Consider the following 17,977-nt stretch of genomic DNA (forward strand, 5'->3'; position numbering starts at 1 on the left):
TAATAATAATAATAAAAAATAAAAATAAATCAAACAAGCATGCATTTCCACATTGTATAAAGCTTTTCAAGAAAACATTTGCAAATAGAACAATTTGTTGTAGCATCAATTGCGGGTATATTTGGCATTCACACAATAACGACAGGAACAACTCCATCCCTGTACCAGGAAATGATATCCTTCAATTACCCCTCAAAACTAACTTTTGCAGAGCTAGGACAGGTTAGCATTGATTACAAACACTGAGTGCACTTGAGCAATATCCGCTCAGGGTGCAGGGACATTTAATTATCTCATTGAAATGCAAGATAGTCTCTCAGATATTGAAAGCACTTTGTATTTAACAGGTAGAGAGCATTGGGCTGTTGCAATTGTCTGTGGTAATTAGCAGCTGTAGTGGCTCAATATCTGCCGATTAAGTGGCTGAACTAATGGATTAGCAGAGGCATGATGGATGAGTGACTGTGACTCACACACTTAGAGGTCACCTCGAATCGACATGGAAAACTACAATCAAAACTGAAACTATTGGCGGATGGATGACTATGATTTACAACGGCATACTTCGCATGCATGATTGAACAACTACATTTGGCAACACGCTCAATGTATTCAACTTCATAATTCCAGTTTTTACAAAAATCGGCTTAAAAACAGACTGCTGAAAAATGACAGCATTTTAAACTAAATTTGAAAACTTAAAAATGCAAAAGACATGATAGTTGGATGCTACTTACTGAATTAAAAATGCAACATATTGAGATCATGTTACAGAACTTTATTTTGATTGACTCTGATCTGACATTAGAAAGTAGTTTGCATCAGGTTTGTAATTTTTTTTTTTTATTTGACTGCCAAAAGTTATATTCCTTTTTACATTAGCTTAAAAATGCTAAATAACCATATTTATTTCTGAAATAATAGCTGCATGTCATTCAAAAGTGATATTAATCACAATTTCCTCAGTTTATTTAATCAGACTGCCAAAAACGAATTTTCTTTTACAAAATTGAATTAAAAAAGCAAAAGGCATGATATCTGGATGGCACTTGCTGAATTAATCATGCAACATATTGAAATCATGATACATAAATATAATATACTGATGATTAAAACATTTATTATTGCATAATGCAGACTATAAAAAAAAACAAGTAACATTAGTATATGGTTCTATTCCATTCTAAACACAGTCAACGAATAAAACAATGTTTGATTTAAAATGGTTGTTTTATGCGAACCAGTTTATTATATATATATATATATATATATATATATATATATATATATATATATATATATATATATATATATATATATATATATATATATATATATATAATTTATGTACTTCCATTCCACTTTAATAATATGGTTTCTTCACCACGACCTCGGTCTATTCCTTTTGTATAGTATATGTCCTTTTCTATAAAAAGTATTGAATGTTTCTCCCAAGGCACACAGACAGAAAAAGAAATAATACAAAAAACAGCAGCATGCTTCAAATGCATAAATTACTTTCAGTAAGGCCTGTAGCAAATATATGTTGCCATTCTGTAATTTTCTTTCCGACCGTAACCAAAAAAGCCTGAAGCACCGAAGGCCTCTATCTCGCTGAGGTAAAAAATGTTCCGTCTCTTATCTGTAGAATGACCACGTTCTCCTCTAAGGGTGAGGTGCATTGTTCCTCGAGGAATCCTCAATGTTCCTCCACGGTTAGACTGACTGCCTGAGGTTAGTCGGATACCAGCAGTGGACGAAACTTCAAAACCCAGCTACCATGCAACTTTTCAAACACAAAGCATGGTAGAAAAAGAGGAAAATGACCAGCCGTAGTAAAACAAACATCTTAATCTGAATGCATCTATTTAGCTACTGGGAAAACCGCTCCAATTCATTACCGTTTCTGACCCGAGGCATAGAAATCATCTGAAAAGTGAGCATAATGTAGCACTTATCAGCTTGGCTCATGAATATTAATTATGTGATCCGAGGTAGTGCTAACTGATTGAAAGACCATAGTTAAAAGCCACTACCATTAGTAGGATTTACACTTTCAGCTTGCAAGAGGCTTGAAAACCTCTAAAATCTCATTTTCTCATTAGGGTTCACTGCAGAGCATGACTTTGTCTAATGCGGTAGGTATGACAGGCATGCTGGTCATTGAGTTTATTTAAACACAGTAATCATCTGTAACCATCTCCATAAATATCAGGAATGAAACGAATTCTCATGTTTATTAGTAACCAAAACATCGCCGTCGCTGACGTTCATGCTTTGAAAATCTTCCATTCCATTCGACTTTGCGATGACTTTTTGAGTTTCTGAAGAACTTGTTAAAACGACTAGGAATGATTTGAAGACCTGAAAGTGAAATTACATCTCAAGAGAAGCACCGCTTAAAGACTGTCATCTTTATGAGTCTTGATTTTGTTTTCTTTTCAAATTTCAAAAAGTGTGAAATTTTAACTGCAAAATCTTTTTACAATCAAATCAGATTCACATAAATAAAATAAAATTGTCACTGGAAGTGAAATGGGTTGCAAGCACTGTTTTATGGACAGGAGAACACAAAGTTTGATATCCTTGTCAAACAGCAATGTATCAGTCTGACTAATCTATCAGTTCATGCATAAATGTACATGACCCTCAAATAATATAAATGACCAGCAATTACATAAACACACAGGACATTGATTTTAAACTGTTGCTCTACAAAGGAAAGCTGATGGAGAATATTATTATTTAATATTTAATATTAATATTATTATCTTTATTTGAGCTAAAGCACCCAAGAATAATACAGAGAGAGTGAAGGACAGTGGAAGAACTAGTTGAGACACTGAATTGAGATTCAAACAAAAGTAAAAGTAATTTTCTCTCTCTTTTCTCAAGAAGAACTCATAACAACGCAAAAATCCTATTCGGCTTGTCTTAGCTCTTGAGGCAGGGCTTAAATTTATTTTCAGGTTAGACGCCTGACTCAGATCTTTATAAAAACAGAACTGCACATCATGAAATGCTCAGAAGGGCTCTATATGTGTGTTCTATAATTCAGGATTCTTGTACAGCCTATTGTGTAGTATTGAGCGGTGCACTAATGCAAGCACTGCACAACCATACGGCCTGCCTTACAATAAAGTACTGTGGTAGTACCATGGTACAGTGATGGGATCACATGGTATTACTATGATACTTCTGAGACACTGAAATGAATGCATCATGGCATTTGCATGGAGCTACTTGTAAAAAAACATGGTAGTAAATGTCCAGAAAACAAAACCATGGTTCTATTTGTTAGAGTTGGTTGGAATGAATAAATAAATACTTGTTAACACTTAAGTTTAGGGACCAATTCTTACTATTAACTAGTTTCTTATTAACATGAACCTTACTAGCATTTTGGCTTGTATTAGTACTTAAAGCACATATTAATGAATTATTCTGCATGATCATGTTTTAAATTCCTTATCTCTAATTTACAACTGCCTTACTAACTATTTATTAGCAGCAAATTAGGAGTTTATTGACTTAAAAGTTACAGTTAATAGTTAGATAACAGTGAGAATTGAGATTTTAAATATCAGATCAATTTAATTATTATTATAATTAAAACAAATAAAGTAAAACAATAATTCAATATTATTTTAATTAATAATACATATTAAAATAACATAATATTTTAAATTCTAAATCAAATGTTGTTTGCCGAATAAACATCAACAAAGCACAATTAAAAAAAAAAAATCCTAATATAAATATTGTAAAAACAAATAAGCTATTAACTGAGATGCTAGCTTCTTTTCTTCAGCAGAATAATTATACTTTAATAAATTAATAATGAGGCATTAGATCTACATCTAGTTCGATTGAAAAAAGCTATTTGTATCTTCATTTGAAGATAAAGATGGTGGACGGTGCTGAACTAAGAATCCTTGCAGATATAAATAATAAGGACAACATCTATTTAAAAAAGCAGCATCACTTTAAGTACTACCCAATAATATTCTGAAAAAATAGAGTGACATTTTACTTAATAAACCTTACAGGCCCTCTAGTATTACTGGGCTTGTAAACAAGTTAAGGTCTACATATTTCTACTGCCTTGGCCTTGACCATGTGCCCTAACATACATTTTGTAGGCCTTCGTTTGACATTTACTGTCACTAAAGCTGCTATTAGAGGGTGAAGCACAGGATGCTCTTTGTAGCCTTAATAACAGACTGAAAATGACGACAGCCCACCATTGAATGTAAGTCATGAAGGGCACGTTGGCGAATAATACCTCAAATTTGCAACTGTTTCCACAACCTGCTAATATTACCATGAGTATCTTTCACTGACAAACGTGCATTAATGCCTTGGTTTGAAATGTTTAACAATTTTCATTACGTTTTGTGTACAGATCATCCTCGTTCACACAGATTTGCAAAATGACTAAAATGCTGTATTGTGGCAAGTAGCTGGAGATACTTAGTAAAGAAACTTGCACATGCCTATGTACTGAACACGAAATATGCATGCATATTACGTCAGTTTACACAAATGTGTTTTATTGTTTACATAAGGCGCTAATCATGGGAGATTTTAATATTCACGTTGATAATGCAAATGATACATTAGGACTTGCGTTTACTGACCTAATAAACTCCTTTGGAGTCAAGCAAAATGTCACCGGGCCCACTCATCGTTTTAATCATACACTAGATTTAATTATATCGCATGGAATCGATCTTACTGCTATAGATATTGTACCCCAAAGTGATGATATTACAGACCATTTTCTTGTATCGTGCATGCTGCGTATAACTGATATTAACTATATGTCTCAGCGATACCGTCTGGGCAGAACTATTGTTCCAGCCACCAAAGAAAGATTCGCAAATAACCTGCCTGATCTATCTCAACTGCTATTTGTACCCATAAATACACATGAATTAGACGAAATTACTGACAACATGGGCACTATTTTCTCTAATACATTAGAAGCTGTTGCCCCCATCAAATTGAAAAAGGTTAGAGAAAAACCTACCGTGCCATGGTATTACAGTAATACTCACTCTCTCAAGAAAGTAACTCGTAGTCTTGGAAGTTTTTAGAATTGCATGGAAAAACAGTATGTCCAGCTATAGACAGGCTCTAAAAACTGCTAGGGCAGAGCATATCCACAAACTCATAGAAAATAACCAAAACAATCCAAGGTTTTTATTTAGCACAGTGGCTAAGTTAACAAATTACCAGACGCCACCTGATTCAAATATTCCACCAACGTTAAATAGTAATGACTTTATGAATTTCTTCACTGATAAAATAGATAACATTAGAAATACAATAGCGAATGTAGATTCTACAGCGTCTAACACTTCAGTTTCATCCATCGCACCCAAAGATAAACTGCAGTGCTTTACAAATATAGGACAGGAAGAGCTAAATAAACTTATCACTGTATCTAAACCAACAACATGTTTATTAGATCCTGTACCCACTAAATTACTAAAAGAGCTGTTACCTGTAGCCGAAGAACCGCTTCTCAATATCATTAACTCGTCGTTATCTTTAGGTCACGTCCCAAAACCATTCAAGCTGGCGGTTATCAAGCCTCTTATTAAGGAACCAAAACTAGATCCTAGTGTACTGGCAAATTATAGGCCTATTTCAAATCTTCCATTTATGTCTCAATTGAGCACCTTCCTGCATAAAAATGATCTGTATGAAGAATTTCAGTCAGGTTTTAGGCCCCACCATAGCACAGAAACTGCACTTGTTAAAATTACAAATGACCTGCTCCTTGCGTCAGATCAAGGCTGCATCTCATTTCTAGTCTTACTTGATCTTAGTGCTGCGTTCGACACCATAGATCATGACATACTCATAGATCGATTACAAAACTATACAGGTATTCAAGGGCAGGCTCTAAGATGGTTTTTTTTTTGTTTACTTAAATGGGGTGTCATCTCATTTATCATCAGTAAAATATGGAGTGCCACAAGGATCCGTTCTAGGTCCCCTTCTATTTTCAATATACATGTTGCCCCTTGGTAATATTATTAGAAAATACGGAATTAGCTTCCACTGTTATGCTGATGATACTCAGCTATATATCTCAACGAGACCAGATGAAACTTCCCAATTATCTAAGCTAACAGAGTGTGTTAAAAATGTAAAAGATTGGATGACAAATAATTTTCTCCAATTAAATTCGGATAAGACAGAGATATTAATTATTGGACCAAAAAACACCACACAGAATCTTGTAGATTACAATCTGCAACTAGACGGATGTACTGTTACTTCCTCTACAGTCAGAAATCTGGGTGTTATATTAGACAGCAATTTGTCTTTTGAAAATCATATTTCCAATGTTACAAAAACCGCATTCTTCCATCTTAGAAACATTGCCAAGCTACGAAACATGTTATCTGTTTCTGATGCAGAAAAGCTAGTTCATGCATTCATGACCTCTAGACTGGACTATTGTAATGCACTTCTAGGTGGTTGTCCTGCATCTTCAATAAACAAGCTACAGGTAGTCCAAAATGCAGCAGCTAGAGTCCTTACCAGGTCAAGAAAATATGATCATATTACCCCAATTTTACAGTCTCTGCACTGGCTACCTATTAAGTTCAGAATCAGTTACAAATTATCATTACTTACCTATAAGGCCCTAAATAGTTTAGCTCCTGCGTACCTAACTAGCCTTCTACCACGTTACAACCCATCACGCGCCCTAAGGTCACAAAATGCTGGACTTTTGGTAGTTCCTAGGATAGCAAAGTCCACTAAAGGAGGTAGAGCTTTTTCACATTTGGCTCCCAAACTCTGGAATAGCCTTCCTGATAATGTTCGGGGTTCAGACACACTCTCTCTGTTTAAATCTAGATTAAAAACACATCTCTTTCGCCAAGCATATGAAAAATGTATCTTTTAAATTGTGAGTGTAGTTGCATCTGATCAAATGTGCAATTTTATTCTTTAGCTTGTGTTAAACTAATTTTACTTTGTTGGAACATCAGCTATGCTAATGATGTCTCTATTTTGTTTCTATGTTTTGCCACGGGATTTACATCCCGTGGTAACTAGGATTTACACAAGCTCCAGTCTGGATCCAGAACACCTGAGAAGAGATGATGCTGACCCTCAGAGGACCCCAGATGATCCTAACCTTGAATCAACAACAGAACTAAATAATTATTGCTACATGTGTGACTGCATCATATGATAACTATTAATTAATAATATTGATAGTTCATCGTCTAGCTGACTACGTCTTGTATTATTATTATTATTTTTTATTTTTCAATACGTCAAACGTGCACAAACTACTAGCTACTACTAAATATTGTAGAAACATAATTTTCTGTAAAGTTGCTTTGTAACGATTTGTATTGTAAAAAGCGCTATACAAATAAACTTGAATTGAATTGAATTGAATATAGATAATAATAATAAAACCTTTGTTGTTGTGTAAATGAATGGCCAAAATGAATAAAAACAGTGTTTTGTAAACTCCCCCATAGACCCATAACACTTAAAAATCATGTCAGATCCCTTTAATACCTTATAAATGTTTCCTAGAGAGTAAATTGAGACTTTTTGCAAGTCTTCTGCTTCTCAGATTGATTTCTCAGAGAAAAAGACACCAGATATCTCAGAAAGGATCTCAACATTGTCTCAACTAACAACGTCTGCAACCAAAAGTCAGAGATCTCAATTCTTTTGTAACCAAATGATCTGACCTGCCATTTTTCTATTTTTTTTTTTCAAGAAATATCTGACACAAAAAGAAAAGCATAACTGAAGTCATGAAAAAGCAACTTTTTTAAGGCATTAAACAAACCAAATGAAGGCAATTTGTCTATAAGCACTGACAGGTTGCTCTTTTCATGTTCTGCAAACCATCTTATGACAGGATAGTCAGTTTCTTCTTCAGTTAAACTGAACTTTCATTGCTAAATATTTATCTGGCATCCAAAATTTGATTTAAATTCCACACGATGGCTTTATTTATCAGTCTTTATTCTTCATGAGAACAGACTAAAACTAAACACAGCTGCACTAATAAATGTTTGGCAAACCAGCTATGGGAGATTGCATAAATGTTTGTCTTATTTCAGTGCAATAAATTAGAAGCGCATTATGAAAAACTTTTGTCTTTGGTGGCTGTATATCAGCATGAACATCTCAACCAGACTTTGCGTTTAATAAGTAAGAGCACAGATCGGATGAGATGATATATAATTGTTTTTGCAATCCAACAACACGAGAGCACCTTTTGACCCAGCGCGTGTCAATCAAAGACCTAATCTCCACCCGTTTCCCCGAGGCACGAAACAAAGCGGCTTTTATTTGACAGAGGTTGATTGCGGCGAGCAGCTTTGGGAAAGCGCTCGAGTCTGACGTGGCTGATGGCTGATTTATGGTACAGTCTGACAAGCCTATTAGCCCTGCGTCTGTAAATGAAAGAACTTCGTCAGAGCCTTGATTATAATGCTGGCCACAAGTACATTGATTTGTTCTACAGGGTGAAGAGAGTTCAGAATGATCCGAACACAATACAAACTACAGGTCAGCTGCTACCTTTGATTCAAATACAGATATTGAATAATATATGTGACTACAATATTGGAAAATATTGACTATAAGTGAAATAAAATACTGTCAAAAAAAAACTCTTGAACATGAAGGGGCTGTTCAGATTAACTCTTTAATTTGACACCAATTAACTTAGTCAACGGACTTCAATCGTCATTATCTCGTCATTATTAATAATTCAAAATTACATATAACATATTTTAATAATATTTTGCGATCATTAAATCATTAAAAATAATGTTGTCTATTTTATTACAATTAGCATACTTTTTTATTATTAATATTTTACATAGAAATATTAATAACAAAAATTAGCATACTTCATATATGTTATTTTGCATGGCTCTCAGGAATACTTTATTCTTATTGGTTAATCACAGCATTCAGCATTCAACTTTATAATCAAAATAGCATTTCATTACATGTAATGACCATGCATTCATTTTTTTAAATTAGATCCTGCAGCTGAATAATATAAGAATAATGAACATTTGACTGTAAATTATGTACTTATGTGATGAAATTTAGTTGAAAAATATTTTTTTATATTGAATATCTTTAATATATTAAATGCTATATTACATATATATATATATATATATATATATATATATATATATATATATATATATAATTTACTATACAGAGCACAGTACTGCTCATATTCAGAAGTGCTGTTGGCTGATTTGTGACGTCGTGATCATTTTACTTATTAACTTGGAACTGAGTGAGAAACACTGAGTATTGCTCAATACTAGAGCAAATCTTTACTCTACAGACAATTCATTTTTTTTTCCAAATCCAGTCTTTTGGACTGACTGTCCACACGGAGAGATCCAATCAGATTGTGTGTTCTCATTTGATGGTTGCTGTAGTAATGGTGCATATTCATGCACACTGCCAAGTGACTTTTCCTCTATGAAATTGAGAAAGCTGACAGAAAGCTGGACATTTGTTGTCTTCTTATGTGCATTATGGCTTTACGGTGTTGTGCAGAAGGGTGCTTACATGATCAAACAGAAACAAGTCTCCAGAAACTAGATTTCAAACCATCATCATGGTTCTTAGTCAAAAGAGGTTTAGCTTGAATTAGGCTTTGTTCACATTGCACACAATTCTGACACAATTTCTACAACACCATAGGAACTTCACAACTTGAATGGCATTTAAAAACAGAAGGAAAAAAACTGTTACAAAAGAAAATGTTAACAGTTAAAAAGTCTGTATTCAGACTATGACAAAAAAAATACTAAATAAAACTAAATAAAAATAATTGATTCACAGATCAAATAACCATCCAATCCATCAGAATGAATCAACTGAACAATCATCCAGCTATCTAAATTAAGAAATCTATGAATCAAACAACATCCAATGCATATGAAAGAATGAACTATACAGTAATCCTTCTCATCCGGTCCATTAAATGAATGGATTAAATAACTATCCAACCTTCCAAATTAATGAATCATTGAATCGAACCACCATCCAATAATTTGACGGAAGGAATTGAACAATACGTTTACACTACCCAAATGAATGAATCTATGAATCTAATGAACAAAATATCAAATAATCAATGAAACAATCAACTGAACAAATATCCAACTATCTAAATGAATTAATCAATAATTTGAATAAATTAATCAAACAACCATCCAATCAGTTGACTGAACTGAACAATTATCCAATTATCCAAATTAATGAACCAATGCATCAAACAATCATCCAATCCATTCGATTGAATGAATTGAGCATTCTTCCGTCCTCTCAAAATAACCAATCAATGAATCAATCAACCAACCAACCAACCAACAATCCGTATGCACAAATAACCCTCTACAGTATCCATCCAAACAACCAAATAAATGGATGAGTCAAACAAAAACATGGCTGGATAAACCACACAACCAGCAAACAACCCAATAATATCAATGGATCAATGAAGGAATAAATCAGTATTCAATATCAAAGTGAAAAAAAATATCACTAGGCTTTTATTACCACTATCTAATTAGATTTACCAAACTGCAAATCAACTCCAGCGAACTCTACACTATACTCTTGCCAGTGGCTTTCTGTAGGACAGTTCTCCATAACCTCTAAAGCCAATATAGAGATGACATTCAGATTGCTTCATTTATTCTCAAAAGAGCTTGAATTTCGTCGCCGGCACCTCATCAGGTCGGCCAATGGGATTTTTCTGCACCTGAAGCCAGAGCTGACGGCAATCTGGCAGCACGGCTGGGGAAGAGGAAAAAGAGAAGCAGCATAAAGAGTTTTGTGACAAATATTTTAAAAAGTGTCCTTTAAAGGCCAGAAATGATGGGACATTTGAGAATGCTATCTTCTGAAGGCACTGGCCGCTCGGAGCTGCAATGAAGTAATCTAAATGCATTCCTCTTGTGATGCGCTACACTTTGAGCAGGCCTTTCACAGGGCTTATAGAAATGTCGGCTGTGTCAAAATGATCAATAACCCCATTAGCTAAGCCAAAGAGCTCTCCGAAGAGGACGTGCACCTCGCCGTGTGCACATATGACGATTCCGGTAGGACATGGGCTGAGACGGTTGCAATGCAACTGGCCAATTAAAATTCCCACTGCAGTTGCATGGGATTCCCTCGAGGAGGTTGAATAAATGGACAAAACATGGATCGCTCTATCTTATTGTCAAGGTCTTACCTTTTACAAGACGTCTTACGAAGAGTTTGAAGAGTTCATCTACTGATGCATCAACAAACCTTGCAATATAGGTTGCATGCCGCTATCAGCAACTAGATGTTTGCTTGCATATAAATAAGATTAACAAAATGAGTAATCCTACACTTTTCATTGTTTTAATGCAGATTTATTACATTTGTGAAATATGTAAATTGTTAGTAACACCATTCTAAATTCACATTTGCTTCAACGCAACAGTTAATAGGGTTTCAATATTTTCTGACCAGCAAATTTTCATGATTAGGATTTTTATTCATGATTAGGACGTTTACTATACTTCAATAACATTGGCCATTATCTAAATTTTTTTTGTCTGTAAAGCACACTTTTATAATTATCATATGCAAACAGTGTGCAGAGTACAGAGTAAAACATTTAGTAATTAAAATATTAATAATAAAATATAAATATTTAATACTATATTGGAAATATACACTAGTGTTCAAAAAATTGGAGTTGGTAAGTTTTTTTTTTTGTCTCCTCTGCATTTATTTGATAAAAATAGTAAGTGAAATCAGGAATAGTATTAACATTTACATTAACTATTTTTTTATTTTCTATTTGAAGATATTGTAAAATGTAATTTATTCCTGTGATCAAAGCTGTATTTTCAGCATCATTACTCCAGTCTTCAGTGGCACATAATCACATGATCTCTCTCTCTCTCTCTCTCTCTCTCTCTCTCTCTCTCTCTCTATATATATATATATATATATATATATATATATATATATATATATATACTTTAGTGTCAGTATTGGACAATTTAATGTATCCTTGCTAAATAAAAGTATTAATTTCTAAATAAATAAATAAATCCCAATTTTTGAAAGTGTAGATATTGTTAAATGTCATGTAAATCAATTAGTGGCAGTCTAAAATCTCACATGTGCCACTAAGTGATGTTTTGGTAGTTCTCCAAGTGCTGCTGGAGCATTATTTTTTACTATGGGTGTGCTTATCTATCTGTATTTACGTCCATGCATGTTAGAATAATATAAAAAGAACCATAGCATAGTAAATCATAGCATTTGAGTCATGATTTGTGCATTATCACATCTCCATGAGCTTTCATGCACCCATGATGCATTAAACCAGGTCTCCAATCACAGATAGATAAGCGTGAGACAGAGGTGCCCTTTACATAAGCGCTAATGCAAGCACACAGGGCCTTTCTGGTGTGTAAAACACAGTCACATATCTCCTAAATCACTCAGGGTCTCGGGAGGCGCTATCGGTCATGTCCAGCCCCCCCTTTGACAGCAAACTACAGCTGGAGAGACACTTTAAAGCCACATCGCTGCCCCTCTATTTTCTGCATATCTCATGAGATCTGGCTGATTTCTCTTGTGTAATTAACAACGTGGAAGCCTGGGACTCCTGGCTGCTTATCTAGTGGCTCTTTGGGGCAAATGCAGGCCGAACGGGACGCCTCTAGGATTAGGCTGATTTGTAAAGGAAGTAGACTCACCTCCAGGGAAGCAAGGCGTGACCTCGCAACACAGCGCAAATGCAAATATAGGCCACCGTCGTTTCAGGTAACAGGGCTGACAGTGCATGAAACTGATGGCCGCTCTGGGATGTGAGGGATCAGGGACTTTTTCTGGGGTGTGTTTTTTTTTTTGGAGGTGTACGAATTAAACAGCTGTGGAAGGAGGAATGAGGAATCCAGAAACAAACGAATAGATTCTGCACATGTGGGACTGAAAATTATTAGTACTTTCACAGATATATAAAGTTTACAAAGTGTATTTTTGTAGAATCTGTACAATAAAAATTATTGGTAGGTATCTAAGTATTAAAATGAAAACAAAATTGTTTTCATTGTTACAAACAATTTTAATATTATATAATGTTTAGAACATGTTAAATCTAGTAGTTACAAAAAGTCATGAATTCAATATATTTAATGTTTTTATTTTATTTTTATTTTTTTATTATTATTCCGTGGTGGAAATTGTTTCTATAGTATGATTAATAATAATAATAATAATAATAATAATAATTAGTGAACTTTTTAATTAAAATAATGCAATTTCATGGGAAATATACATAATATTGTTAACATGCATTTGATTAAATCTTGTGGTCTTATGTTTGACACTACTGACATCATCAATCTACTTAAAATGAGTTAGAAATACACAAAAATGGCAAGTTCAGCATCAAGGTACAAAAAAATACATAAATAAAAGTGAGGGGGAAAGCTTTTACTGGATATGAGCCCCAATTGATAAAAAAAAATCAGATTAATGTCACAGTCGGTAAGCTTTCCCTGCTCCCGTAAATGTGTCATTAAACATTTATGATTTGTAAAAAATGGCCCCACTAAATCTAAATGGCAACAGAGGAGGTAAACACCATAAAAGCGTCCTGGTACACAAATAAATAGCTGAGACATTTTCAGATGCGCAGATGTCTTTAAAGCAGCTTTGCTAACAAGACGAATGCAGTCATATTTGGAAATACCTCGCAGGAATGGTAAATGTTCTCTAAATGTGATGGCTGTGTGTTATATTGAGCCTGATTTGTTTAGACTGAAACCATATTTGACGAAGCGACTGTCGTTTGCTTTTCCTCAGGTGCTTTTGACTGCATAAAAGTTCATTAACAAACCGTTTACTGCAGTCAGACTAAATGATGCGTGAATCAACGTGTCTTATCAAAGTCATACAGACACAGGATTAAAGCGGATGACGTAAAACCAGACGCAAAGCTTGTCGTGTTTGTTCATTAGAAGAGTATGAATGGGTGTAAATCATATTAATGCTGAACTAGCAACATAAAAATGTGAGACAATCACAGCCAATAGCAGCACGGAAATGTTCTCAAGTGGAGAGGTTTTAGACCAATGAGATCTCACGGTGGGCGGGGCTAATTAAGAAACTTTAAGGAACTATTTAAGGAACTTTACGAACATCAATTTCACATCCTGCTTAATATTTGCTTTGTATTTTATTACATCAATCCAATCATCAAATCTCCAAATGTCAAGCCTTTTGTGCACAACAGACTCACTGCACCTTAAATTAGTCGAAAATAACAAGAAAACACCATCATTAAAGTATTCTGTAAAATTTTTGCTCTATAATCCAAGTCTTCTGAAGTCACATGATGGCTTTTTGTAAGGAACATGCCGATAATTTAAGCATTTGTTCGCTTGCACGATCTTCCAGTCTAGCGATGTTTGATTCCAGAGTCATTGTTTCGAATCAGCTCAAAGACCCGAATGATTCATTCATAAATCAAATTGGTCCTGTTCTCAAACAATTCAATGATTCGGTCACAACAGTCAACAGCTGACTGGATGTGAAGAAGACTATTTGTGAAATGTAGCTATAATATAAATCAATATGGAGTATTTTTGTATGATACTTTTATGTGTCCTTATTAAAGCGATTTCCTTTTTTGGAAAGAAAGTAACAGAAGTTATACCGACATGAGGGTGAGTAAATAAGAGCATCGATTTCACTCCTGGTTTAAATTAATGATAAATAACAAGAAAACGCCATGATTCCTGTGCTATAATCCAAGTCTTCTGAAGGCACATACTGATCATTTAAGAAGTTATTCTCTAAAAACCTTGATCTGCTCGACTAGCGATGTTTGATTCTTAAATGAATCATTGTTTTGAATCAAGTTTTAAGACCTGAATGATTTGCTCACAAATCAAATTGCTCCTGTTCTCAAGCGATTCAGTGATTCGGTCACAGCAGTCAACAGATGACTGGATGTGAAATTTCAAACTGTTTCTCATCATATTAATTTGATTTGGAATTTAACGCAATATGGAGTATTTATAATTTTTTTGTATGATACTTTTATTGAAGCTATTTGCTCGTTTGTGTTTATCTGAGGAAAGATCGTAATGCAAGTTATGCTGACATGAGGTGAGGCTAATTCTCCTTATTGTCCTGAAGGATCTTGTTGTTTAGAGGCACGCGGGACTCCAGATGGTCTTCCCATTGTCCTAAAAACAAGGTCATGTAGAGCTGATTGACTGAAGACAGCTGTCTGGCCCTTATTTACCTCGCAGGACACAAACACACAGACTTTCACTTTCTTGGCTCATAAGAGTCATCATCAGCACTAGTCCTGAGAGAAAAGGTCATACTGACCGTCAATATGTCCACGGTGTGTACAAATCACCATCAGCAGTCTAATAAGCACATAAACATTCACACAGCCACATGAATCCCAATGTGAAGAGCGATAAATTCAGACGCTGAGGTCATTCATGAGTGTTTTCATAATTATGTGCAGGCCCTTGTGTGATTGCACTTATATCCTGCAATTAATTCATAATTAATTTAAACTAGCTCACACGAACATGATGGCATGTGAGGTTGGTACACATATCCACACACCTACATGCAAAAGTTTAATATTTATAATAAACCATATATATATATATATATATATATATATATATATATATATATATATATATATAATTTCTATCATAATGCACACAAACACACACACATACACACATTTATATTTACATTACATTAATGTAATATATGATAATAATAAGTATAATAATATGTATAATCATAATTTATATTCATAATATTTATTTTATACATGGATTTAATATTATTATTTTTATGATAATAAACAACATTTACATTAATAAAATGTTACAATATTATATAATAACAGAAGCGATTGTATTATTACTATTAAAAACGTACAAAGTAATTTATGTCTTTCACTAAATAACAGGCCTTTTGCATAACTTAATTTCATTTTATTTCAAAACAATTAATGGATTGCTGATAAACCATATTGACTAAATTCAGTTAAACTGGGCATATTCAGATTCAAAATATCGTTTAGTGGAATGTTTCATTTATTTCAAAGGGTAAGGTACTTCGAAGGAAACCATGGTATACCATTAAAGATCATGCTGAGATAATACTATGGTACCACATACTTTAAGAGTCAAGTTTCTCAGGTTTCATCATGTTTGTTTGTGTGTGTGTGTGTGTGTGTGTGTGTGTGTGTGTGTGTGTGTGTGTGTGTGTGTGTGTGTATCCTGGTCTGTCCTCACTTGAGCTGTGAAAAGTGTTCGTGGTCCGTACAGACCTAGTTATCTCTGCTTCAGTTGCACGACTCTGGATGCCGCTCTCCCGAACCGAAGCCAAACTTCTGTCAGCATGGACATCGCTGGAACGGCCCAGCTGCCAATCAGAATCCAGCATCTGCCATCCAGCCGGCCGTGCCAAGCCATCGTCTCTGGCAAGCCCGGCGCTCACTTGATGAAACTCAATAAAATTGATTCAGAATAAATGAACAGGGGTAAGCAGCCAGAGAAAGATCGCTCACTCCGCTCACCTGTGACCTGCCACATCTATCCTTTTTTTTTCAGAAACTCTTTCTAAACTACTTGTAGTCTCTTCTTCACCTTCTTTGTTTTTGATTTATTTTTCTCTTTTCAAAACAGAGGCATATGCTCTGTCACACACACAGAAACTAAAGGATATAAAACACAGCAAGCAGCTCATTATCGAAAAATAAACCCAGGCGCGAAGCAGAGGTTAAAAACAGTCCCTGCATTTCTTTGTGCTCCTTATATCTGTTTTGAACACAGGAACACATCTTACACAAACGCCCCGTGAGAAAACCACCCAATCGGGGTCAGACGAACCCAAAAGCAGTCTAATTATACTGGGCTTCCGGTTAGTTGGCTAGTTTTGCACATTCCTAATACAGGTCACATTTAAAAGGTCAAATGTGAGCACAGAATCAGAATGTGAGCACAGAATCAGTCGCAGTGTTTATTGTGGTGTGACCATGGGCTTTTCAGTCCGACTAGGATTTCAGACCTTTTCGGATTTTAAAGCCTAAATTTCTTACAATTGTGTTGTTTTGTAGTTAAAATCCAACTATAGTTATTACCTATAAATAGTTTAGTGCATAGCAACTCAATATGCAGTAAATATTCAAATATAAAGGCAGAAATTATAACCTGTTTCTTTGTGTATTATATCTTTAAGAGAACGATCACGTTAACAGAAACTTGGGTTTTGGTCAAACTTTTTTAAATATTTTTTTTAATCACATCATACCTGACACAACCTGACAAACTGCATTAATTAATCTCTCGTACTTATACATATAAAAAATAAATAAAAAAACAGCACAGAAGGACCAGGATGCTTTCCATCAGGTTATTGCAAACTAAAGTAACTGGACATTAATTAGAATATAAGTTTAATTTAGGGTCATTAAAAATTAAATAAAATTTAATTCACGGAATATACTATATATATAAAAGTGTTGAAAGTGTAAATATATGCAATTGCAAAGTTTGTCAATATTAATTTGAATGTTGGATTGTTTGCAACAAAACAAACGGTGTAAAGAACAACAGAATGAACAGACTGCACTGCATTTCCATGGAAACCAACACACAGCAAACAAAGAAGCTGCTGGGCTCTCACAGGGGCAAAATCAAGAGTCCGAGCTCTGAAAATAACTCTCAATTAATTTGATTGGAGGCTGACCTCGTTAAACCTGCAACGATCACTCAAACATCCACAAGTACCTCGTTCAACGCAGACTTAAGGACCCTCACATGACCTTTGACCCCGGCCATAGGAAGTACTCCTATAGGCTTCTCTGCTAACAAGTTTGATGCATCAAGCCCAATCTCGC

At 34.5% G+C, this 17,977-nt stretch overlaps 1 protein-coding gene across 1 annotated transcript in view; it reads right to left on the reverse strand.

Moving 5' to 3' along the window:
- The window catches only part of LOC132143366 (glypican-5-like), a 163,234-nt gene that overhangs the window by 46,988 nt on the left and 98,269 nt on the right, over positions 1–17,977 (reverse strand). The window lies entirely within an intron of this gene.

This window comes from Carassius carassius, chromosome 7 (genome assembly GCF_963082965.1).
Source record: "Carassius carassius chromosome 7, fCarCar2.1, whole genome shotgun sequence".
Taxonomy (NCBI): Eukaryota; Metazoa; Chordata; class Actinopteri; order Cypriniformes; family Cyprinidae; genus Carassius; species Carassius carassius.